Source organism: Ambystoma mexicanum, chromosome 4p (genome assembly GCF_040938575.1).
Source record: "Ambystoma mexicanum isolate Mex_15411 chromosome 4p, UKY_AmexF1_1, whole genome shotgun sequence".
Lineage (NCBI taxonomy): Eukaryota > Metazoa > Chordata > Amphibia > Caudata > Ambystomatidae > Ambystoma > Ambystoma mexicanum.
This window is the reverse complement of record NC_090927.1, coordinates 602,951,353-602,974,692: the sequence shown is the minus strand read 5'-3', so window position 1 is coordinate 602,974,692 and position 23,340 is coordinate 602,951,353. Positions and strand designations below refer to the sequence as shown.

The window sequence follows — 23,340 nt, the reverse complement described above, 5'->3', positions numbered from 1 at the left end:
TTTTCGAAACTTCGACTGGACAGCACTGAATATGACCTTATCCTTGCAGTCATTCCCCTTTTATTGCTGCCTCCTGGGCAGTAGCGAACTGACTGATAGATTTTTATTTACGCATTTGGCAGCTAGGCCTTTCGTCACTGCTTTTTAAAATATTTCATAAAATGCATGGTAAATACAGCATATACACTAGTTGTAAGACACCATCACAGTTTAAAAACCAAACACATACATAATAAAAACGGTTAGGGAGTTTTACAAAAGTCCACCAATAGTAGGACTTGTGAAGACTCACACTTGGGACACAGGGCTCCAACTCTTAGAATAGGCCTGAAACACACACGTTTTGTTGGTAGCAATGGCTGAGCAACCAGGCTTATCTTAGGAGGGAGAAAGGGCTGTAGGCAGCACAAAGAATTTAGTGTATACACATAGGCCAAATAAACACTAACAGTTATATCAAAATAAAGGTTTATTTTATATATACACTAAGGTAAGTCATTCTTCAGAAAGGTAAGTACTATAAGGGGAGGAAGGATAGCTCACGGTCAACACATTTGCCTTGGCAGCAAGACAACCCCGCGTAACACAGGTTCAAATACTGGTCCCGTACTTAGAAACCACTTGCTGGTATTAAGCGCGTTATAAATGAACAATTAAATTAAAAAAATAAAACACAATAAGTTACTTTAGAAAACCCAATGCATTATTCCCTGTAAGTAAAACCTTTGTAATTACTTTCAAAATATCTGTTTCAGGTACAAATGGATGAAACAAAACCAACATAAAGTAGGTACATACTTGTAATTTTTTCACAGAGTCCTAATACTTTATAAGTCAATCCCTGTCTACTTATGAGAGTCTCAGAGTCAGATTGAAGGGTAAATAAAACAGGTAAGGCACAAGCTGTAGAAATGTCAAAAGTTCTAGAAGAAGTCTTCAGTAGCAAGTAAAACTTTTGGGTGGGGAAAGGGTCAGGGACTTCATAGAAGGCTTCCTTTAGGCTCACAGGCATTAGGTCTGGGCGAACATGTATGAGCAAACTCCCAAACACACGAATCAGCACTCCAGCAACACAGGAGCAGCAAAGCAACTCTAGATAAGTTCTACCAAGAGTCTTACAGTAACTTAGGAGTGAAGAAGTGGATACAGCATGATGTTCCCACGATGCAGCAGCGGCAGACCCGGTCACTGAAATCTTGTTCAGGAAGATGAAAGTAGGGGCACTGGAATGGACCTCGCAGTGGCACTCGAGTAAAGAGACTTCAGTCAAAGGAGTCTTGGGGGTTCTGTGATTGTGGTAAACTTTTCAAGACTCTAGCGAGGAACAATTACCACCCAGTTGATTTGTCTCACTTTCTCGGTCTAGCACTCGGTGAGGGGACTTCAAGGAGGGGAATCGTACCTCTGGAGGTCCGGAAGGAGCCTGCCAAAGTTTTGGGAGGATTCAATCTTCAGAAGTTGATGCACTGCGCAGCGGCCACAGGTCTAAGGGTTTTGACGGGTTGCAGCCTGTGAAGGTAACAGACCATCGTGGGATGGCTCGAAATGCAGGTAATCTTCGACTGATTAGACCCACCAGTCTAAGGGAGAGAGTTGTCATTTTTTGGAGCACTTCTGACACTTGGAATAAGGGGTCAGACAGCAGGGATTACTCAGAGGGCATCTCTGGTCATCGGGACGTGGCTGCAGACCTCTCGCCTCTTCCTCCTCAGCGATTCTTCAGTTCCAGCGGTCAGCGTATCTTCAGTCTCGGGATCCATGCCTCTTATGCAGGAACCCAGCCAATCAGCACCCAAGCAGCATTCAAACTCTGGCCTCCCAGTTGGGACTGGTTCCAGGCAGGCACAGCAGAAGAAAGTGAACAGCATAATTTCAGAGTCCTCCCCATTTCCTGTCCTCACAGAAACACTGATGCGTTGCCAGGCTTCACAAAGGGATCCTGCCGAAGACAAAAGTCAAACCAGAACCTTCCCCACCCAGCATGACAACAGAAGGACCAAGAAAGGACAAGCCATCTAGAATTGGTGACAAAGAACAGGGTCACGATTTTGTGTCACCCTTCTGTGCATTACAGGGCCTGCGAGTACAGCCTGAGAGTAAGAATTGCACACAAGTCGGTAGTATAAAACCACTGCTACTAGCCATTCAGGTTAGCTTGTCACTGTAACCAGAGAGTTAAAGGAGCAGTGAGAAAGGAGATTCAGTGAAACCCCTCAACACTCCATATGAGGTAGGGTGTTCTGATCTCACAATAGAATAAGATAGCAAGGATAACAATTTCCCCTTATAACAGAAAATAAAAAGGAAAGCCCAAAGGGTTCACAGCAAAGAGAGTGCTTTGTGATGCAAAGGTCAAAAGACAGATGCTATACACCATGGAGGAAAGTGTAACTCTAAGGAAAAGGTATAAAAAGAATCCCAAAAGATAGGGTAAAAGAATAAGTGAGTGTGGGAAAAGGTTTCAACTTACTCAGGGGAACAGACCAGAAATCCAGGAGTCCAGCAAAAAGTGCTGGGGGACTCACATGTAGAGGAGATTGTGCCTAAAAATGAAATTCTACCTAGCAAAAACGATATATAAATTTCATAAATATGTTTAAAAAAAATAATGATTGCCAACAGCCAAGAGACATAAGTGAAATACATTATTAACAGACAAAAGAACACTTCAAGCAAGTTGAACGTGGGAGCATGGAACTCACTCCTGCTACACATAACCAAACAGCCGCCCACAACAAAAAGACCTCCAAAGATCCAAATTGGCTCCACATTGGAATGGTGTGACACCGCACACATATGCCCACAAGCCACGTCCCTGATGGTCCTTCCCCTGGGGTAGCATAAACCCTTCGACTCACCCTACACGAGGGTCTGTCCATGCAACCATATGGCGAGTGGGGCCTGACAGCGACCGCTTTACAGACTTAGCACAGAGCAGCGATTTAAGATGCAATTCTGTGTTGCCAAATGCCCCAAAGCCCACCAAGTGTGTGTTTAGAGCAAGGATTAGAACCCACGTCTCCAGGTTCGCAGGGCAGAAACTTGGTGAGCAACACACAGATACTTTAACGCACTACTCATTCCAGATGCAGCATATCTCTGAGGGCGTTTTTATAAATCCATGCAAATTACATGCCAATGTTTTAAACATTCACGAAAAGCCTTTTACACATTCTGATTAGGGGAATGCTTTAATAAATAAACAAATAAATTGCAGACTACAACGTAAACTCTTGGAAATATATATTCACAACAGTGCTATAAAACTCTAACTGCACACTGTCTAGGGGGTATGTGCCAACAGATGTTTTCAGAGAAAAGGTATTCTGTAAGGCTTTTTGGCAGGTTGGCAGTTTCAATACATGCAGAGCTTGGTTGAGAACGTGTTTGATGACAAGGAAAAGTTATTAAATAAAATATTCTTCTAAGCACTGTTGGGGGCAGCAACAAAGCCTTTTATTCCCACATGATGAACAAAGGAAGACCACAATGTGAAAAAATGAAGAAGCACAGATCGGAAAGTGTGGTTTGCATTAGAGCAGGAAGTGTGTCAAAATAATTTTAAGTGAAGGGAACTATGTTCAGAGAATGTGACAGTGCGAGAAGGGCAGTGCCGTATGTGACAATGGGCCCCAAACAGCTGGGGCAGCAACAGATGTGGATATGATAAAAAAAAAACAATGGGGCTGATGACACGAATAGAGCAGCGGCTTCTGTGAGGAAGAAGAGTGCGAGTCCCCGCCAGTAGGTGGAGCAATTGCCTTGTTTTATCAAAGCTCAAGCAAATACACATATATATCCTCGTCAAGTTGTGTAAAATGCATTCAAGGATACGGCTCCAGAACAGACTGAAGGGCAGAGCTGAGAGCAGAAGAGTTCACATTAATTTGGGATATTCCTTTCTCGCCCGAAAAAAGCCAACACCGTCCTCTTGCTTAACCACAACGCGTTCAGGTAAGGATTCCTCGAATGCAATGATTGTATGTGATCACGTATACCAACATTGTGTTTTTGAGGGGTGAGGTGGTGGGGTACTGTGCGCATGCAATCCCATCCTCGCTTGAACGACCCATTTGTGCAGCCTGTCCATCTGCATGAGAGGGCCCTTCTCTTCTGAATGAGCCAACCCCCCCCCCCCAGACAGGTGCAAAATCGCCACTTATTCTGACGCCGCGCCAAATGCTCCGTAATTCACAGGTTTCCTTTGAAATATAACCCGCATAACATGAACACACATTATTAAAAAGAAATACAGCAGAAACAGATGTCATCATTTCCAATAAGTTATTCTAATAATAAACACAATATCTTACCACGAGCATTCACATTCTATAGTCATTTATAATTTACTGCAGAATGTGTGCATTCGGGTGTCACGTTCACGATAGCTTCTCTTTTTTTAAGTCACGCCCACTAAATACACCACCTGTTCACGAAGGCACACGGGAAATCGTGTTTTTTTTTTTTAGAGTTCTGAGCAATATGTTGGCATCTTAAAGTAAGTTTAAACTCCGCTTATCTCCGATTCATGGACATGTTTTCTGTGCCATCCGTGTGCAAGTCAAAGGGACCACGTGGGCGCACAGCGTCCAACCACTTTTTTTCAGAGGCCTGCGCAGCCCCCCGTTTTGCTTACAAGAAAGTAAAAACTAAAATCTGTCCCCATTTAAATAGTGCGGAGGCCACACACTTAGCTTCTTGACCACCCGAACTGCTCATCACGGCGCTGTAACATGTCTCATTTTGCTATTCTGCTATACAGTAGTTGTGTTGTTACAGATACTTAGGAATAAAAGCTGGGCACCTTTTATCCGTAGCCAGCAACGTTGGAGGGGCACGTTTTCTCTTGCCAAATACTTTGTTTGGTCCTGTGCACTTTCTTCAGTAGGGAAAGACAAACTGAAAGAAATGTCCATGTTTCCCCTCAGGGCACGTTCACTTCCCATTGCGTACGTCACAGCCCGCCATTTTTTTTAGGACTTGAGCCAGTACCGACTCCTGAAAACCCAGCACCCTTCCCTGCTTCAGCAAAAGATGGCACGAGCCGCTGGAGGCGTGCGGCCAGGTTTTCGAGGTGCTGCTGCTGAGCTGGCGAGCCGCTGGGCGCCAAGTCTCTGGCGCGCTGCTCTGCCCGTTCACGAGAAGACGGACTTTAATAGATGGGTTGTTTTCTCGGGCACCTGCCGGAAATGTGTGCCCGGCTTCCAAGAATAAGAACGTGTTGAGGTAATGAGCACTTGGAATCTGGGTTGAAAAGCGCCATATAAACGACAAACACGGAAAAGAAATAAAATGAGAAAATACTTTTCAGCAAAGAAAGCAATATATTCAGGATTGCGCTGTAAAGTTCTCCACAGCACACATGCAAGGCTGACTTTGAACCACTTAACACATGCCACAGTATAATCTTGGAGGGCAGCTGTGAGTTCCCGAGACACACCAGGGCTCTCTAAGGGTGATTGGCGAATGCCTCTTCATACCCTTGGCGTCCAGGTGCCAGATTACAGAAACCTTGCAACGGCGCATGTGCAAAGTTGCATTGCGTTAGAACTAGCTCCAAAAATGTATCTTGTTTGCACAAGGGCACGTTTTTCCCTGGTGCTTATACCATGCCAAACTGTACGTGCAATTGTTTTCTAATATGTCCCCGTGCTTTTAGAAATAGGGCAAACTGATACAACTTTGCACTTGCATGGGTGCAAACGTTCTGTAATCTGGCCCACGTGTGTAACGTTCCTACACGGATGCCTGCTCCTCACTGTTTCAGAACTGTTGCAGCCCTCCTCACACTGTGACCAAAGAAAGAGGGGACGCGTGGGTGTAGGAAAATAGCTCAGCCATTCATTATTAGCCAAGCAGTAATTCACGCTCTGCGAATGGGCTGTGCACGTGGCAGCGCACCGAGGCTCTGTGCAATGTATGTAATGACGCCTGGGGGCAGTGGGAGACTGGGAGAGCGTTACCTTTGGGACGTGTCATGGCAGGTGAGCCTAGACTCTCCCTCCGCTTGCCTGGCAGGAGGCTTGGTTGTCTACAGTCTCTTTTCGCAATCCTAATATTTTTCTAGTTTCTTGTCCGCCTCTCCAGAGTTCATTTGTTTAATGAAGGGGAAAATCAATACCTTGCTTGAAGCGCTGGCCTCCGTCTAGGTCCGGGGCGCACCTTCTCAGTTTGTTGACATGCTACTGGACCTTAATGGGAAGAGGGATGTGAGGCGGAAGGAGTGGAACGCATCCTACATGCGCACACGTTTTGATCACATTCACAGAGGCCAACTTTTTTACAGTGGGCTCGAGGGTCGTCCCTTATGCGTCGCTCACACTCCCATGGCCTGCACTCCAAAAAACGTGCACAATTTGTATAGTTCCGCCCACCTCAGTAAAAGTACAAAATGCGCTGTGACCCCGCCACATTGAGGAAAATTCCACTACAATTAGAAAAAATGCTGTTCCTTTTCATGCACCTTTTTTAACTAACAGCATAGGCACGTGTATTTGCTGCAATAGAGGTGACACATACATGTGATTAGTGATTAGTTTGAAAGATAAGCACTTCATCCTATTTGCATCACTCAGACAAAGGGTGCACTGCATTGTACTTTTGAGTTACCCTTTAATAGGCTTTCAGAAGTAGCGAGATTTGGCTTGGAGCGCCTTGTGATCTTGGGCAAAACTGCTCTGAGAACGTGTCTTAACTAGCAGTGACTTTCTTGACAAACTGAAACATCAGTAATTAATTTAAGTAGTGACGGGGCAATCACAATTATCCGTAATTACAATGAACCCAATTGTAAACACTTGTATATAAGTGCATGATTTATTTTCAGAAATTAGCATTTTTTTTCAAACCAGCACCACCAATATGTTGTTTTCCTGACTGCAAAGCAGTAACATTTGTTTTTTTATGTATTTTTTTTAAATATGTGGCAGCAAGGCATTTCACTTCTGGGTTTTTTAACCCTGCAAACATTAGGAGGTCAAAGCTCTGTCACTGGTAGAAGCAGACCTCAGTAAAGCCATTATACAGAGATGAAGGACTCCCTTTGTACATTTGTATGTAAAAGGATCTTCACTTTTCTACATCCTGCCCTGCTTGCGGGTTTCCTGACATGTTTGCGGCATCCAGGGTATGTTGTTTTTTGCATGCCCAACTCGTGAGCCACGGGTCAGTTGATCGCTCTGCAATTTGGTTTCAAGATAACACAGGAAATAGAAACAACCTTTGCCTATGTTAATAGATGAACCAGCCAAGTTTTCTTAAATTCTGTGAAAGGTCCATTCCCATTGATATGCCGTATTTGCATGCACCATCCATATTGGTGCTTAATTCAGGGCTTTAATTGGGCTGGGGCTAGCCTGGGCCGAGCCCCAGCAGTCTCCAAAAAGTGGAGCTCAGCCAGGGCTGTGCCGCGGCCCTTCGGCCCCACAATGCTGTGGTAGGACATTATCCTGCACAGCTGCCCACCGCACCATCATGATGCAACACATTCCACTGACCGAAGTGCCACCCACAGCATCATGAAAACTGAAAGTTCCTCTCATGACCCACGAAAGGAAGTTACAGTTTGAGTGACGCTGTGGCTGGCACTGCTGTCCGCCACAGCAGTGACAGCCATCAGCATCGCATCAGGAAGCGCCGGTTACTGCACATTCCTCTGGTGTACCGTCGCAATGTCTCCCGAGAGGAAGCCAAAATCCCAGGCAGCCTGCCTTGATAAAAAGCTGGGCCATTTTGGCCTTGCCTTACCTGCTGCATGCCTGGATCACAATCCGAGTCCCTGCCCGCACAAGACAAACAAACGGGTCCCATGACGGACGAGATAAACCACAACCAGGTGAGTTACAATAATTGCTTTCCAGAAAGCATGCCCTTACTCAGAAATGTGCAACTAGAACCTTTAGTTGCACATTTCCTAGTAAGCGCATGCTTTTTGGCTTACACATACACACACACACATACACACACACACACATTTTCTTTTTCATCTGTTAGTAGTTTCTCTTTCCCACACCCCCACCTTGCTGACTGCGCACACCACCTGCTACTCTGTGCAAGGTAGAGTTATACTCAGGCATGAGCCCAGAATTTTCTCCTACTGGAAATGGGCTTGAGTATGAGGCCTAGTGTGTGGGAAAGTTTGCTTGTGTGCGAAGACAACAATGAGCCAGGGCGAGGGAGGGGGCATCAGGGGTATCCAAACTGGAACGTATTTCCCTTCCTTTGTCTGTAGCTTGGGTCTGGCCTCAAATGGGGGGCTGCCTAAAATGGAACAACACTGTTCCAAACGTGCTAAAGGGGTAGTCAGTGAATAATTCATAGCATTAAAATGAAAAGTCTGATCAAACCTAAACCTTCCATTAAAGTGTATATGTGGGATGATTCAACCCACTTGTTGCTCTGCCATGCGGCATCACTGTGTTCTGATGGTGCCAGAAACATCAAAATGGCTGCAAAACCCCTGTGCGCATCAAAACTTCTGAAAATCGCGCTCTGCAAAGCACAAAAAGATGGCGGCCCAATCTACCACGCAAGTTGTCAGTGGTGGAACAGAGATCTCACTCCTGAAATATGTCACTGGGCTCCACAACATGTGAAGATGGAGTACAGAAGGCAAGCAGTGCTTGGCTAAAAGAAACCCCAAAATCTTGCTTTATATCATTTTTCTTTGTTGCTGAAACGGCAGAATGCCGGTACAAAACACCCTCAAACATCCAAAATTCTTGCTGGGTACTACAATTCACTTAGTTCAAGAAATCATTGTGAACTTACAATGTCCAGAAAAGCTGAAAGTATCAAATAAACATCCACAGCAAAAACTGCCTACCTGTGGAATCTGTCAAAATCTGGGCGCAGTATCCTCGGCCGCCTGAATGACAGCTGTCAGAGCCTGCATGATAAACTTTAAACTTATATAGAAACAGAAATCAAATGTTTGCAATATGAGTGGCCTGTTACTGAGAGGAGCCTATGTTGTAATTGTTTGATCCCATGGTTTAAAATCTGGAATAAGTGTTTTAGCTGCTCGTTTGAAATCACAAGTTTGCTTTGAGCTAAGGAAAAATCCAACAGAATTACCAATTAAATTTAAGCCTGCATAAAAGCCACCCAAACTGGAATAACAGCTTTCCTCACAGAGGCAAGGCCTCTCCCTCAAGCTTCTCTCCACCAGGAAATCAATCACACCTAAGTGATGACTATAGGGTGGGGGAAGAATTTGGTCTGCAGTGGGGAAGAAGATAATGGACATCCTCCAGCTAAAGGAAATGTGATGCGTGAAGGGTCATAAATTGCCTCTGCCCAGGAGAAACAGGGAGGAGATGCTCCTGGGTCCAAGGGAGAGACCAAAGGGGTGGAGCTAAACAACCATTTGTTGCTTAACAAGGACAAAAGACATATTTTAAAAAGACTGATAACTTACCATGTACAATTGTTCAAAATATAGAAATAACAGCATTGTTAATGTAATTTCTGGATGCACGAGTAAAAAGGCGCCAGAACTCTGTGACATGTTCTGAGAAGAAACGGTGGAAAATGTGATATTACACAAAATGTATTTCTGATAGAAGTATGAAACTTTATACACGTATGCCCATGTTCAACGTGCACAGTTGTAGAAATGTGCTCCTAAATCGGACATTGTGTTCCGGATGAAAAGGGCAAAATTCTATGAAAAGCAGACACAAGATCCCACAGCGACGGGGCTTGGAGGAGTATCTGCTACACAAAATATGTAATCTGTATATGTTATTGTTATAGCAGTTGCACCTGTGTAAATATGTATTGTACCAAAAGTAGATTTTGTGTTCAAGAGGCTGGGGGGGACTCTAGGCCTCATAAACCCACACCATAAAGGTTACACCCTGTTTTTCTCCTCCTATCAAGGCAGAGAAGAGATCTTGACCAATCCCTGTCAAAGGGGCGAGCTTGGGGTAAACCAGCCCACACACCCCCTTTATCATAAGCATAAATAGAGACAGCTCAGCACTCAGAGAGACAGGCAGATTCACCCACTATCCGAATGCTGGCGGAGCACCCTGCTGCAGAACTATCCATCTTACTTGCTCCAGACTCCAGAAACTTGGCAAAGCAGAAAGGCCCATTGCATAGCTGAACCATTTTCAGCTAGGCCTTAAATTTCCAGAACCAGAACCAACCCCAGAAACCTAAGGGGAGCATCAAAAAAGAAAGCCGGGCTGTGCTGTACTCCTTGCCTGTTGAACTAATTATCATCAGAACCAAAAGATCCAATCCAGTCCGTGCCGTGCTGTGACCAAAGCCATTGCAGATCCGATCCAGTCCGGTGCCGTGCTGTGAACAGACCCAGTCCAATCCGAGTTGCCCAGCTGTCTATCCCAGAACCAGATTCCCTTCCCTGACCAGAAATCTTGACGGACCAGAATCCTGATGGTTCCGTTTAAAAACATATCTAGTAAGTATCAATAGATAGAACTGTGTCACTAGCATATATACTGTGCATAGTTAATCCCTATCTTAAACCCACCCTATCCTGCCTTCAGAACCTGATATTGTTAGGAGTATTTTTGAATTGTCAGAACTTTTCTTGCACAGAGTTTTTCTTGTTTGTATTTTAAAATCATAAATCATTAGTGTTGTGAGTAACTAAAGTGAATCCCAGAAAGAAATTGGGTATCCACCACGTGAGGGGTTCCCCGGCCAGGAACTGTGAAGATTCATGTGTGGCATTGTCTTTTTCTATAGTCATAATCTAGTGTAAGAAATCCTATTTGTTGTTTAAAAGTGCATTCCTGTTTCCCATTCTTGTGCCTGTCTCGAAAAATGACCTCCACTTAAACATCCATAACTTCTTCAGTTTTTGTGCTAGAAACAAAATGTCAACTTCTGCTTGTAGCTAACATCCACATCTAAAACCGCATCCCAAATCCATACGGTTCTCCCGTAATCACAATTACCGCACACTGAAAAGTTTGCTGCGAATTTCGTTTTAGGGAAATTCTTACACGTGTAAAACAGCTTTTGATTGCTTCCAACCTTAATTTTAAGATTTCACATTGTTCCTTAGAATCAAATCATTGCTGGTGTTTGTGTGCAACTATCCAAAGTGGCTCCCATAAGAATTTAAAACATTTCAGCAATTTAAACCATATTTAGTGTTTTTACCCAATCCATTCTCAAGATGACTTTAAAACCATTCTGACCGCTTGCTAATCAATTCTGTTTTTCTCTTATGTTGTTGGTGGGAAATTGGGATTGGTAATTTGTTTGAATTCTGCCATTCCTGAATACCTGCTATCTCCTCCTTTCTCTTTACATTGCCTGTTGTGGGGTTGAGGGGTTAGCAGGGGGAACTAGTAACCACACTGCTATTTGATCTGAACACACACAAAAGTATTATTTCTGTGCTGAATTGTTTTGCTCACTATTTCTCCTTGTGTATTAAAGAGATTATTTAGTGTTACATCACCCCATTGGTGATCATTGTGTACTCATTAAAACACAGTGTGATTAATTTGTAAATACATAAATAAATATTTTAACTTTGCAAACCAGCCTGATTCCTGGTTCGGTGTGACCGGGGGGGGGTCCAGGAGAGGGGCGTGATATGAGTGGTACATCGTTCAGAATAAAAGAACATTTAGACAAAAATAAATAAGGATTTCAGTTGTGCATTACACACTAGGCGTTGACTTAGAAATGACAGGTGAAAATGGCTTGGTGAAAAACTGCAAAATGGTCAAAATGCTAAACTGGAGACAAATTCTAAAGAAAGAAACACTAATCAGATCCTAACATGCATGGGTTATGATAGGAACCACAATATATACTTCAGATCATGATGGGATGGAAAAAGCACTTGAAATGGGCATAAGACACGTGTACTTTGGCTGAAATTGCAAATTTGCAGGAAACTTTTACTATGCTATATTGAAGAAAAAACGGGCCAAATGTTAGGTATCAGTGGGAGTTAAAATTTTGTTTCTATCTTTAAAACGGAGATAGTTATAGAGGGTTTTGTGAGAGGTGTTTTTCAAAAATAAAGACGCGAATTTGGACAAGGACTTCAGTTCAAAACCAGGGAATATGGATTATGCTTTTACTCAAGACTAGAGCATTCAAACTAGACAACCAGGTTGGGACGAAGTAAGTTCTGAGACTGATTCATGACTTCAGTAACAGATCTAGGTTGTGAGGATTAGCTGAGGCTTGAGGCCTAGCTGAAAATGGTTCAGCTACTGCTTGGCCTGGTAGTTGGCATCTGGATCTAGAACGATGTTGAAGGCTGGATGTTGAATGCTGGATAAAAATGCTTCGTTGGAATCAGAAGAGTCTCCTGTGTTGTCAGATGTCCCTATTTATCCTGTCAACTGACATCACCAAATGGGTATATGGGCCGGCTTAACTAAACTTGGCCCTGTGAAAGGGGATTGGATCAGAGTCTCATCTCCGCCCTGCATCCGGGTGATTGGATCAAAGACAGATGATGTCAGGTTTATGGTTTGATTTTTACAATACGTAGAAACCTCCCCTAGCCACTAGTATCAAAATTGAATTTTGTCCTAAATACATATTCATACATTTGTAACCTCTACGACAATCACATACAAGGATTACATATTTTATGGAGTATCTGTTCATCAACATCCCACAGCTGTGAGACCTTGTTTCGCCTTTCTGCAGCTTTTTGTCCATTTCACCATGAAAACATTTTCCAAAATGTCTCCAAATTTCCCAAAATATGCACGTTTACCATAGGAATGTGTGTGCAAAGTTTAACAATTCTAGTATAAATACAGTTCCCATAAAATCACATATATTGCCATTCCTGTTCAGAATATGCTACACAGTTCCACCAACTTTTCATATGTGGGGTCAAAAATCTGCCCGTTTTATATTTTTCACCACTTCTGAGAGTTATAAATCTCAAAAAAATGTCCATTATGTATTCTTTATCAGCAAATGGTCAGTATTTTATCTGTCTCTGGAAACAAGGAGCAGCCCCCTCCTTTGGGATTTTCTTCTGCAAGCCTAATTTCTGACCTCTTCACATGTCCATTTCCTGGCCTGGAGAATCTGCCATTTGGTATACCCCACAATTATCATGTGTCAGTGAGCATCCGCTGAGAGCAATAACCTCCCCTTGGGTGAAAACCTGTTTTTCAACCCCTTGCAGACCAGCCAGCCTAGGTTAATTCTTAATTTCTTGACCTGAAATCCAGCACAAAACAAACTTGTTGCATCAAATAACATATCATTTACATTCTTGATTTAACCTGTGTGATCAAAACAACTGAGATCTGTGTTCCTTTCAGCAATAGTCCTTTTATATTTGCTAATCCGGCAGACTTTTAGTTTAGACAACCTTAACGTTTAATCAGGAGAGCCCATTTGACACGGGCTGTCACTCACAGGTAGCCTAGTGTGGGTGCACACAGATTTATGACAGGAGTTGTCATTCACAGGCAATCCAGTTTTGCTGAGAAGGTGTTTTGCTCTTAACATTTCAGGACCTTATAAATTCACAGTGCTTCATTAGATTAAATGAATTTTAGCGCCAAGCAAGATTTTGAGTGTTGGAAAGTGTTATGTACAGGTATTTTGAAATTTCAGCAGCAAAGTAAATATCATTTACAGGCACATTTTTGAGTTTCACTTGCAAAGCGCTGCTTCTCCCTCTGCACTCAATGTTTACTTGTCATGGTCCCCACTGGCACTTTTTCTGCAGCGTGTGCTCTGTTCCACCCCACATGCACCATGGGTGGGGGGTTGTGCGGCATCTTTTTGTGTGTTGAAAAACACGGTTTTGGAGGTTTTGGCGCACACAAGGGTTTTGCTGCCATTTTACTGTTTCTCGCACCATAAATAGCAGAGTGAGGCCACATAGTATAGCAGAGTGGGTCAATACATCTCACAAATTCCCCCTGCCGACTTTGTTTTGACTTCCATGTGGAGAAATTCAGTTGCCTCTCCCATCAGCAATTGAGGCGACACACTCTCCTCGCCGGTTCGGGTTGGGATGGGACTATACTCCGGATTCCTTGGGTTTTTCCTCCCAGTCCCCAAGTGGTCCTCCTTGTTGATTCTTGGGATTAAGTGCCAATTCTAGAAAACAGTCCACTCTGTGGTCAGTCATAAAAATTACTGTCCTTGTTTTACTTTTCTTTACCAAAACATCTTCTGTGTTCATATATAGAGTAACAGGTAAGAACATTCCAAAGATATGTCTGGAAATATATTGACCATTTATTAATGAAAAAATAAAGAATTCAAAAAAATTAATTAAACAAAGCTTAATGATAAATTGTTCAGACAAAGAAATACATTTCTTTAAACATGAGAAACAAATTAAAAGAACATATTATATTCAGCAATAAATTACAAAAACCGTGAAAACAAGAATAGAAACAAAAGTTACTCTACAATAGACTTAATATTTTGTTCACAAAGTTTACTGAAAAAGTCTATTCCTAGAGAGTTCTCTATTTTTGTGTGTCCTGATCAATGTATGATCATGTTTTACAATTTTCCATGTTTTGGTAGTTTATTTTTAGCACAGGGCATGCCTCTGGTTTTCCAATTAACCAGGTGGTCCACAAACCCGTTCTGTACATAATCTGATTCAGTGATTATGACCAGTTTGTGGAGTTGGTGTTGGACAGCAGTGAGGATGGCTTGATGCACAGCCATCAGCTCTGCCACTTGACTACCACGGGGACCGATTTTGTACCCAGCAGAGGGTTCTGGGACATCATTTACCCATGCATTCCCCACGCTTGCCACAAGTTCCTTTTCCCCGTTGTTGTAAACATGGTAGGAGCACCTAGCCATATAAACTGTGGGCATTCTCTCACACTTGTCTTTTTCATAGACTTTGTGTGGGGTTTTTAAGGTATGCCTCCATGTAGTCTTTGATTTTAAGACTTTCGTCCTCGAGACAGTTTTCTCTGGCACAATCATGCAAGTCAGCCAGACCTTGCGCAAGGGGACTTTTCTTGTTTTGGCCATATCTGACCTCCACAGGAAAGCCTTGCATTGACAGAATCCAGGAAGTAATTCTGGAATTACTCACATTTCCAGCCCAGATTCTGTTACTTTGGAGACATTGCAGAGGCTGGTGTGGAGTCTCCACTATGAAGTGTTCCCCCTGGATAAACAGGCGGTAATTTTTCAATGCCCACACCGTTGCCAGGAGTGCCTTCTCACAGTTGTTGAATTTTTCCTCCACAGAAGATAAAGTCTTGCTTGCATAGGAGATGACTTTATTGACCTTGTCATGCTTTCGGTATAATACTGCGGTCAAGCATGTATTTGAGAACCCTGTCTCCATAAAGAACTCCTTGTTTTTGACAGGGTAAGCTAAGCAAGGTGCTTGTGAGAGGCATCTTTTAAGTTGTTTCACTGCCTCGGCTTGTTCTGGACCCCACTCCCACTTGACCCCCCCCTTCAACAGATGGATTAGGCGTCTTGTGATCTCTGCGTAATCCTCAATGAACTTTCTACTGTAATGAGTTAGTCCAAGGAGGCTTCTTTGCTGCCGCAGAGTTGTGGGGTCTTTTAGTTTCTGGAGTGCTTCTACTTTCTTTTCCTGGGGACAGAGACCCTCAGGAGTTATCTCATGCCCCAAGAAGTTGACACGGGTCCTGCACAACTGTGCCTTTTAGAAAGATAGTTTTGCTCCGGCAGCCCTCCACTATGTCAGAACATAATGGATCTCCACTATGTGTTCCTCCACGGTTGAGCTTTTGATTAGAACATCATCTACGTAGGCCAGGTTACCCTGTTCACCCAAGTCTGGCATGGCCTTATCCAAAAAGATATTAAATTAATTGCCGGAGTTGATGTATCCAAAGGGAGTCCGGGTCCAAGTGTACTTCTGCCCACCGAAGGTAAAGGCCAGCTTGTATTGGTCCTCCCCACTGACAGGTACAGTCCAGTACCCATTGGTCAGGTCAATGGCAGTGAATACCTTTGACCTCTGGATCTGGGCCAGCCTTTGGTAATGTAGGGGAGAGGCCATTGGGAAGTGTGGGCCCGTTTGTTTAGCTCCCTTAGGTCAGCATAGAGTCTCCACTGGCCGTTTGGTTTCAAAATCTCCAGCACCGTATTATTGAAGGTGCTGTGGACTGGACAAATTATCCCACGGGACTCAAGGTTCTTAATTATTTCTGTAAGGGACTCCATTGATGCGAGAGGCAAGTGATATTGCTTCACAAACACCTAGTCATGCCAGGTTCTGTGGGAATTGTTGTTGTGTGGATGTTGGTGTGACCACAGTCATATGAGTCCACCGCAAAGAGATCTTGAAAATCTAAGAACACCTGTTTCAACTTTTGATTTTGCTCCAGAGTCTCACAGGCATCAGCTAGGTTGACTCTCTCTTCACCCATCTGCCTGAAGCCCGGAAAGACTTCTGGTTTGGCTATCTCAGCGGCCTCCTCCAGCTGGGTGGAGAAGTCCCTGGTTAAAGTACTGACTTGGACTGATGGCTTCAGGTGGGGAAGGCAGTCCTGGTGGCCTTGAAAGATCACCTCATCCCTCCTGAAGTCACAGGTCACCTCTTCCTTACCATAAGGGCAGGAAGAGTACACCAGGAAATTCCCCTCATGCCGGGTGAAGATCCTGTCTGGTGTTGTGTCATTGTTGCTATCACTGTCAAAACAGTCATTGGGGATTGGTCCTACCAGTTCATTACCTAAATCTATGGAAAAATGGCGGTCATCAACCACCATTCCAATAATGGTGCCTGCGCCCAGAGTGATACTCCTAAGGTCGCTTTTATCCACCACTATTGGAATGGTGTTGTGTTCTGTATTGACTAGTGGTGTTGGGTTTAACCCCAACCCTTGCTGTTGGAAATGCGCACTGAAGTGAACATATGCGTCAGGATTTTTCAGTTTCTGTCCTCTTTTAATTTTTAGTTTAAGTGTGAATTGTCAGGTCCGTTCTGGGATGCTGACTTCCTCTCCAGTCTGAATTTCAACTGCATATGGCAGCAATTGAGCTGGCCGAAATGCTTTCTCTGGGTCATCAAAGTCCATGGGATTACCCACTAATCGGGACCAGGCTTTGAAGTTTATTAGGTCAAACTAATGGCAAAGCGATTGAGAATGTCAATACCTGAATAAAATGTAGCAGCGACATCTCGCACGACCCAACAATAATGGACTATGCTCTTGTTGCCTACGGACATTTTGAGCATACAAATGCTAGGCAGGAGATGCTTGGAATTGGGTCTTTCCAGGTCCATTTCCCATTTGTCTATCAATTTAAATGTGGGAATGGCTGGATCTCTTGGGAGTTTTCTGAACATTGCCTCGCTGATGAAGCTCTTACCGTTGTTCACGCACACTCGGGCGAGAACAGAGTCCTTCCCCCATTTAACTGAATGGGGATGAACAACTGTTCTCCAATTTTCTGAATGTCAGCCAAGTTTTGTGCTGGTTTCTTATCATTTTGGACTATAGAAGTGGGATTTTCTGATTCTAAATTTGTATAGAATTTCAGAGTATTTCCTTCCAGTGTGGAATGCCCCATGAGACTGGAAGCAAGGTTGATTTTCAGAAATAGAGAGGACTACCCCTCCCCAGTTTGTTGTCCTACTGCAATTACTATCACGTCTGGGGTTGGTTGTTTTGAAAATGGAATTCATTTTGGTCAGGTTTTTGTTCAACCATGTGGCATGTGCCATTTAAACTAACATGGTTGACACTATGTTTTAATTTTATTGGTCTGTTAGTCTGGGTCCAGAGGACCTTGTTTACACAAACTATGAGGGGAGACAATCTACGAAGGATGTCATTCCCTAAAAAACATGGTGTGCACTCGGGAGTCATAATTATAACTGGGTGTTTCACCTTGTGTCGCCCAATTTTAATGTCTAAATCCGCAGTCCCCTCGACAGGAGTTTCATTCCCATCGAAGTTCTGAAGTTGTCCAGGAAGAGGGGTGAGAGGGATCTGGTATCTCTCCCCCCTTCCTGAATTTAGTTGATCAAAGGCCCTTTTTCACAGAAGGGTGGCTTGGGATCCAGTATCCACCAGTGTCAAAAATGTACATTGCCCCTGTATTTGGACAGGGGCATAAAATCTTCCCTCCTTCTCCTCAAGGGGGTAAAGATAATGTGCATTGTGTGCCAATTGGTGGGTTAATTTCGTTACTCTTGATTCTGACAGAGAGGTAGTTTGGGCAGGATTTTGTTTGGGAGCTTGGGAACCTGTAAAAAAAAGGTGACCGTTGGATATTGGGGAAGTTTTGGACTCCCCTGGTTCTGATTCTGGGCTGCCCCCTCCCCCTTTTTGGAGGCAGTCACCAGAATTGGTTTGTGCAAGTTGATTTTCTGGTTTGTCATTTTGGGTTTCAATGATGGGTGGTTTCAACTCAGTCCCCACATCTACCCAGTTTTGTTTAGGATCTCTTGGGACCCACTTTTCTTTGGGAGGAGTTCCCCCATCCCTGAAGGAGAAGATCCTTTTCCCAGAATCCTCCGAGGACCCCTCTCCTTCAAATTGGAAGATTCTAACCTCCACAAAATGTGTCTTTTTAGGCCCTTTATTTCTCCTACCGCCCTCTGTTCCGTAGGTTGCAGACTTTCGGGGGCAGGAGATTTTGGTTCTGGTTCCTTCCCCTCTTGTGAAAAGCCCCTGGAAACCCATGAACTGGAACCAAAATCTCCTTCCCCCGAAAGTCTGCAAAAGGGCCTAAAAAGACACATTTTGTGGAGGTTAGAATCTTCCAATCTTCCCCCTTCACTCTGTGCCTCCTCCCTGGGGACTGGTGGGTTGTTGGGGTTCTCCCTCTGTCATTGCTCTGGAGTACCAGACCCTTGATTTGAGGGGTTCTGAGTCGCCATGTTCATCTGAGGGTTCTGCTGAGCCCTCAACATGCAACCCAGATCCTGTGACAAGTTCTGAACCTGGCACTCCAGTTGGGACACCCGCTCTGGCTGGTACGGGGTTCTCTGGTCCATCCTAGGTTGATCACGGGAAGGGTAACTTGTCCCTTCTCCCATAATACTCTTGGTTGGGATAGTTTGGGTACCACTCCACCCTTGGCCTACCCTCTCCCAGATTGGGCTGTCTGGGCTCAGGAAAGTGGGGAAAGAAAGAAGGGTTGTTTTGGGGGTTGATGTTTGGCGGGTACTGGGGAAAGAAGCTCAACCCGGCATTTGGGGGATTACTGCCCTCCTGGGGAAAGTTAGGAGGGAAGTTTCCTGGGTTGACAGCTACCTGGTTGGATCCCCCCTGGGTCTGGGGGAGTCCACACATAGCTCAGGATGGGTTTGTTGCCCTTGTAATGGGGGCTGATATAGTCAGGGGAGTTAGGGGTCTCATTTGTGGGGTAACCTCCCTGACTACCTGTTTGAGATTGGCCCCAGGCACTTCTGGGTCTTTGGGTAGGAGGATTTTGCGCAGGAATATTTTTAGGCCCCCCATCTCCAAATCTAAAATGGCGGCAACCTTCACCTCTGCCACCTTAGCAGCAACAGGGGTGTTGGCTGGTTTGGGGGTTTTATTTGTATTTCTGTTCTCAACCGGTTTCTGCACTTCATAAATGCGAGTCGCCTGTTCAATGGCCCAGTCTAGTGATCTCCTCTCATGAAAGTCCCTCACCACATGGGTCATGGTCTATTTAGGGAGTGCATGAAAGAAGGTATTAATTAACTCCCTACTGTTTGTGCGCACCCTCCTGGTGGTCTGTGCAAAGGCACGTTTTAATTCTTGAGGGTTCCTGTGTATGAAGAAATGCTTTAAGATGGCTACCCTATAGGTGGACCACCTTGAGTGGTTCTGATCCTCCAGACCCGCAAAGAAAATGGAGTATTCAGGGGAAAATGCCCACTTGGCATATTGAATGCAACTCTGGCTATCTTGCAGGTGGAAGGTATCCATCATTTGCTCATACAACTCGAGGTGCTCCCAAACTGAATATTTGGCATTTTTATGATAGGGAGTTATGACGCTACTAATGGCCTTGATTTGTTTCAGGGGATCTTTCAGGATGGCCCTCTCAATTTTGTTGGCCTTTTTAGTCTTGGTCACCCTTGTCCACTCATCCTCTGACTCAGAGGCACTGCTACAGGAGGTGGCTATCTGATCCTCTAGGCTCTCTCTGATTCTGCGAGCTTGGGAATCGCTTGCAGAATGTGGGGGCCTAGTCTCTTGAAACCTGTGGCGCTCAGAAGAGTCTTCTGACTCTCCCTTGCTCCCAGGATTGGCTGAGTCCCCCCCTCATCCCTGTACTGCACTAGCTGGGAAGAGGTCTTTAAGATACTCTTTGTGGCTCTGGTTTCATGGAGTTCCCCACCAAATTTGACAGACTGATCCCTTGGTAGGCGGTATTTTTGAGGTTCCAATTCTCTGATTCTCCCCTCACTGGAGTCTTCTTGATCAGAGAGGCTAGCCATAACATTTGAGAATCTGTACAGGGACACCTGCTTGTCCATTTCTGGGAGGAGATGATCTGTCTGTCTCATATTTCCCATTCTACTGAAGTCTACCATCCCTGTGACCCTTGGTTCATGTGAGCCAGTGGACATGACAGTGCCAGAGTCCATGGAACTGAAGGGATTAAAGTCCCTGATGACAGGGGTCCTGTGGTTATGCTCAGGGGTTTCTCTATACCTTCTTAACTCATCTCTTTCAGCCCCTATTCCCTGGTTGCATGTCAAAATCTGACCCTTTTGCTCCTCTATTAAGGCCTTACTGGTCTCAATTATTTGCTTCTGCAAGGCTATTTGTTTGTTTGTTGTCTCTCTGTGCTTCCTGCCTGGTTTGGGAATACTGGGCCATTTTTAGCTGCAAGAGACTCACCTCCTGAGTTTGGTCCTTATTGGTCTGAGTGTTCTTTGTCAGAGCATCCTCCACCCGCCTGGTGTGCTCTAGTAGCTTTTCATATTCAGTTGGACCCTTGTCCTGCCATGTATTCAGGTCAATTGCAGTGACTTGTTCTTTTATTTCCTGCAGCCATACCTGTTCATCCTGTTCTGTCCACTCACCCGTGACAAACAGTTTGTGCAGGATATGTTCGCTAGCAATATTAATTTCCACTGGGGTCGCAATCTCAGAAATATCAATTTCCTTCTGACTTATCTCAGGGTTAATTTACTTTTGCAAACAGGCCCAATTCTTTTGAGTATTTCTTTTGAGGGGTGCTTGTACAGTGTAGCACAGTATGCCAACCAAGCAAGGCATCTGTACCCTGCTGGCTAGTATGATGTGTTAGACTGTCACGAGTAGTAGGTCAAATTCAGGATCCCGGCACAAGCCCCCAAGCTGTAAGGGATTTCAATCAGGCACACACCCAAGTCTTGCCTAGCATGTAGTGCGTAAATGAAACCCTTATTTTATTTTTGTCTATAAGTTCAATATTCTGAATGATAAACCACTCATATCATACCATTCTCAAAATACCCCCCAGGTCACACTGAACCAGGAATCAGGCTAGTTGGCAAAGGCAACGATTTATTTAATTATTAACATTCAAATCACACATAGGGTTACTATAGATATGTACATATGGGGCAGCAATCACCCAGAGGGTGACAATACAATTCAGAAATAAGCAAATCAATTGAATTTACTTATAAGGAGGGAAAATAGAAAACTCAGGGAAAAAGAACAGTCTTGACTTGCACACAGATAGCATTTAGGTTAATGTTCCCCCTGCAAAGTTTTGTTTACATCCAAATAAGCAATCCTACACCAATTTGAGTAATCAGCAGGTTTTCAGTAATGAAATACAATGTCTAGAGTTATAGGCAATACTCCCTCCCAAACAAGAGAGAAAACCTTATTTTGGCAAATGACACTTTGAAATGACAGGTGAAAATGGCATTGGTCAAATACTGCAAAATACTGCAAAATGGTCAAAATGCTAAACTGGAGACAAATTCTAAATAAAGCAACACTAATCAGGTCCTAACATGCATGGGCTATAATATGAACCACAATATATACTTCAGATCATGATGGGATAGAAAAAGCACTTGAAAAACGGAGATAGTTATAGAGGTTTTAGTGAGAGGTGTTTTTCAAAAACAAAGACGCAAATTTGGACAAGGACTTCTGTTTAAAACCAGGAAATATGGATTATGCTTTTACTCAAACTAGACAACCAGGTTGGGACGAAGTAAGCTCTGAGACTGATTCATGACTTCAGTAACAGATCCCCAGCTCCTTCCCTGGCGGAACCAGTCCACACACTCGAAGTGGGATTTATAGATAAGAGTTACACAAATAAAAATGACTATGAAAATGACGCTTTAGCAAATAGACAGGATAGGATAGCACTAAAGAGTTTGACACTATTACTGGTTATAAAGGTAGTGATAGTTCAGTGATTAGGGTGGAACAAGATAAGGCAAGGTAGACAACAGTTCTCTAGTGTCCTGTTAATACTCACAATCCAATGGGATTTAGGATTTTTGGACCGTCACATTTCTGGTCAAATGGGTCGGTCTATCAGGGAAGGACAGCACATCAGCTAGGCCGGTCGCCGGAACTGCACGGGATCTGCCCTTCATGTCTCTAGATATTTCAAATCAGCGGGATGGCGAGTTCAGCAGGCATGCATTTATGGTAGCAAGCCAAATAGTTTCAGGATGCTTCCCCCCACCACAGCGTTTCACTGGGTTGCGAGGATTAGCTAAGGCTTGAGGCCTAGCTGAAAATGGTTCAGCTACTGCTTGGCCTGGTAGTTGGCATCTGGATCTAGAAGGATGTTGAAGGCTGGATGCTGAATGCTGATTCAAACTGCTTAGCTGGAATCAGAAGAGAGAGTCTCCTGTGTTGTCAGATGTCCCTATTTATCCTGTCAACTGACAGCACCAAATGGGTGTATAGGCCGGCTTAACTAAACTTGCCCCTGTGCAATGGGATTGGATCAGAGCCTCATCTCCGCCTTGCATCTGGGTGATTGGATCAAAGACAGATGATGTCAGGTTTATGGTTTGATTTTTACAATACTTAGAAACCTCCCCTAGCCACTAGTATAAAAATCGAATTTTGTCCTAAATACGTATTTATACATTTGTAACCTCTACGAAAATCACATACACGGATTATATATTTTATGGAGTTTCCGTTGATCAAAATCCCACAGCTGTGAGACCTTGTTTCGCCTTTCAGCAGCATTTTGGCCATTTCGCCATGAAAACATTTTCCAAAATGTCTCAAAATTTCCACAAATATGCGCGTTTACCATAGGAATGTGTGTGCAAAGTTTAACAATTCTAGCATAAATACAGTTACCATAAAACCACATATACTGCCATTCCTGTTCAGAATATGCTACACAGTTCCACCAACTTTTCAAATGTAGGCAAAAAATTAGATTAAGAAATCTGCCCCTTTTATATTTTTCACC

At 43.9% G+C, this 23,340-nt stretch overlaps 1 protein-coding gene across 1 annotated transcript in view; it reads left to right on the top strand.

The window, feature by feature from the left end:
- Nucleotides 1-3,823: 3,823 nt before the first annotated feature.
- COL21A1 (collagen type XXI alpha 1 chain) overlaps nucleotides 3,824-23,340 on the top strand; it is a 1,372,657-nt gene continuing 1,353,140 nt past the window's right edge. Inside the window, exon 1 of the mRNA XM_069606149.1 lies at nucleotides 3,824-3,954. The gene's annotated coding sequence lies outside the window, so the exon portion shown is untranslated. The remainder of the gene's footprint in view (nucleotides 3,955-23,340) is intronic.